We start from the raw sequence: 3,540 nt of genomic DNA, 5'->3' as shown, positions 1-3,540 counted from the left end.
ATTGAGGGGTATCTAAGTTGGTTCCACAATCTGGCTATTGTGAATTGAGCAGCTATGAACATTGATGTGACTGCATCTCTGTAGTATGCTGATTTTAAGTCTTTTGGGTATAGGCCAAGGAGTGGGATAGCTGGGTCAAATAGTGGTTCCATTCCAAGTTTTCTAAGGAATCTCCACACTGCTTTCCAGAGTGGCTGCACTAATTTGCAACCCTACCAGCAATGTATGAGTGTACCTTTTTCCCCACATCCTCGTCAACACCTCTTGTTGCTTGTATTCTTGATAATTGCCATTCTAATTGGGGTGAGATGGAATCTTAGGGTAGTTTTGATTTGCATTTCTCTTATTACTAGAGATGTTGAACATTTTTTTATATATCTGTTTATTGCTTGTAGATCTTCTTCTGTGACATGTCTGTTCATTTCCTTAGCCCATTTGTAGATTGGGTTATTTGTATTATTGGTATAGAGTTTTTTGAGTTCTTTATATATTCTGGAAATTAGTGCTGTATCTGAAGTATGATTGGCAAAGATTTTCTCCCACTCTGTAGGTTCTCTCTTCACATTGCTGATAGTTTCCTTTGCTGAGAGAAAACTTTTTAGTTTGAATCTATCCCAGTTATTGATTCTTGCTTTTATGTCTTGTGCTATGGAAATCCTGTTAAGGAAGTCTGATCCTAAGCAGACATATTGAAGATTTGGACCTAGTTTTTCTTCTATAAGATGAAGCATCTCTGGTCTGATTCCAAGGTCTTTGATCCATTTTGAATTGATTTTTGAGCAGGGCAAGAGATAGGGGTTTGGTTTTATTCTGCTGCATATGGATTTCCAGTTTTCCCAGCACCATTTGTTAAAGAGATTATCTTTTCTCCATTGCATATTTTGGCCCCTTTGCCTAGTATGAGAAAATTGTATTTATTTGGGTTTGTGTCCATGTCCTGTACCATTGATCTACCTGTCTATTTTGATACCAATACCATGCTGTTTTTGTTACTATGGCTTTGTAGTATAGTTGAAGTTCTTGTACTGCAATACCCCATGCTTCACTCTTCCTGCTAAGGATTTCTTTAGCTATTCTGGGTCTCTTATTCTTCCCGATGATGAATTTCATGATTGCTTGCTCTATTTCTGTAAGGTATGTCATTGGGATTTTAATTGGAATTGCATTGAATCAGTATAGCACTTTTGGTAGTATGGCCATTTTGACAATATTAATTCTGCCTATCCAAGAACATGGGAGATCTTTCCATCTTCTAAGGTTTTCTTTAATTTCTTTCTTTAGTGTTCTGTAGTTCTCATTGTAGAAGTTTTTCACCTCTTTTGTTAGATTGATTCCCAAGAATTTTATTTTATTTTTTGAGGCTATTGTGAATTGGGTAGTTTTCCTAACCTCTCTTTCAGAGGATCCATCACTTATGAATAAAAATGCATTAGATTTACGAGCATTGATTCTATATCCTGCTACTTTACTGAATTCTTTTATGAGTTGTAGAAGTTTTCTGGTGGGATTTTTTGGCTTCTCTAAATATAGAATCATGTCATCGGCAAATAGGAATAGTTTGAGTTCTTTTCCTATTTGTATCCCTTTAATTTCTTTGGTCTCTCTAATTGCTCTGGCTAGAGTTTCAAGGATGATATTGAATAGAAGTGATGAAAGATGGCACAGAGGATGAAGCATCTCCACCCTTAAGTCTTTTCAGAAGCCTGACAAGATCCCTACCTGGAAACAGGGTTAGCTGCTACCAAAGTACCTTGGAGATAAAGGTCACATGACTGCAATTTGTCCTATTACCAGAGACAATCCTCCCAGGCCACTTTGACTAAGGAGTGACCATTCATGGTGCATAGGTGAGGTTTCAGAGTGGAAATATGATGGAGGGTTGTGGAGAAATTTGGTGCTCATATTTTCACCCTGAAGGTAGAGCCCTCTAGAGAATCATACCCAGTCAAAAAAAACAGTAATTACATCAGGAGAGGTTATTCCTGCCAACAACTCCCAACATCCAAATAAAGACATTCGTGACTAAAGACATATGTCACTGGACTTCTTAGTTTCTTCAGTTATTCTCCTTGCTTTCTTTGCTTGCAAAAGAAAACCTAACCCCCAAAAGAACCCTAACCCTAATTTTTTAGGTGTAGATGGACACAATACCTTTATTTTATTTATTTATGTGGTGCTGAGGATCAAACCTAGTGCCTCACACATGCTAGGCAAGTGGTCTGCCCTTGAGCTACAATCCCAACCCCGACAAGATATGTTGAAAACTGATGCTAGAATTGGAGTCAAGACCATTTTGGATAGATTAGCACTAGCAGTTACCAACATTATTTTAAACCTACATATTATAAAGCAAATGTTTAGATTAGTTATATTGAAATTTAATTAGCATAAAATAATGCCTATTATTTTTAGGTATAGTATTCCCTGGATTTTTGACAAACATGTATGTTGTATGACTACTATGAAAAATAAGCTATAGAAGCATTTGATCACCTTAACATATTTCTACATGCCCCTATTCAGGTTCCTCCAACCATTCTAAACTCCTTACAAACCTTATGTATTTGAAGTATTGACTCATGAAATGTCTTACAAATGGAAGTATGCTGGTGGATTGAGAGTGGCATCGCAGGGCTGAACCTCTGTGTCTGACATTTTGGGCAAGGCTACCCAGTTCATGATCCTGTCTGGGTACTCCTTCTGGAGTGGGTCAGTTGGAAATTCTGGAGGTAGTCACAGTTCTCTGCCTTCTTCCTCACAGAGTCCAACAGCTCCACATGTTCCGTGTAGTGCCCCTTGGCCCAGCTGCTCCCAGCACCACTCTGACCAAAAACGAAGTTGGGCCTAAAGATCTGCCCAAAGGGATTTTAGCACAGAGTCCATGGTGGCAGGCTCTAGGTCCACAAGCACAGCATGGGGCACCTACATGCCACTGGTGACCTTGTAATGTACTTTGATGTGCTCCACCTGCAGATGGCTGTCCCTGTGGTAGGATTGATACCATCCTGGTTGCTGATCACCTCCCAGAAGTTGACACCAATATGACTGGCACACTGCCCCGTCTGCAGTTGCACGATCTCCCTAGTGGTGGCAGTGCAAGAAGACGAACTGAAGTGCAGAAGAGCAGACCAGCAGAGTGTCTTGAGTAAGTTTTTGTATATTGATAAAATTTGCTTATTTGCACATTCCCTGTTCTTACTGTTTCTTCGTGGAGTTCTCTTTTTTGTCTTTTCTTTTTTGGAACTGGGGATTGAACCCAGGGCTTGAAGAATTCAGCAAGTGCTTTGCAGCTGAGCTACACCCAGCCCATTCATTCACAAGTTGATTAACTGTCATAAATGAATCTACTATAAATATTCAAAAAAACCTGACTAATAGCGTTAGTACGTTTCCACTCACTAATTAGCATAATTTGGATTAGCGTTAGTATGCACTAATTAGCATAAATTTGGACCAATATCATTGGTCTTTCTCTCAAACCGTGGTTAGCATAAGGTTGGACCAACAGCAGTGAGACAAGGGCTATATAAACCCCTTCGG

General features: G+C 39.2%; 1 pseudogene; it reads right to left on the bottom strand.

Moving 5' to 3' along the window:
- Positions 1 to 2,589: 2,589 nt before the first annotated feature.
- The window catches only part of LOC124982682 (tubulin beta-4B chain-like), a 166,092-nt pseudogene continuing 165,141 nt past the window's right edge, over positions 2,590 to 3,540 (bottom strand).

This window comes from Sciurus carolinensis, chromosome 4, assembly GCF_902686445.1.
Source record: "Sciurus carolinensis chromosome 4, mSciCar1.2, whole genome shotgun sequence".
Classification (NCBI taxonomy): Eukaryota; Metazoa; Chordata; class Mammalia; order Rodentia; family Sciuridae; genus Sciurus; species Sciurus carolinensis.
This window is presented reverse-complemented; position numbering and strand designations above follow the sequence as displayed.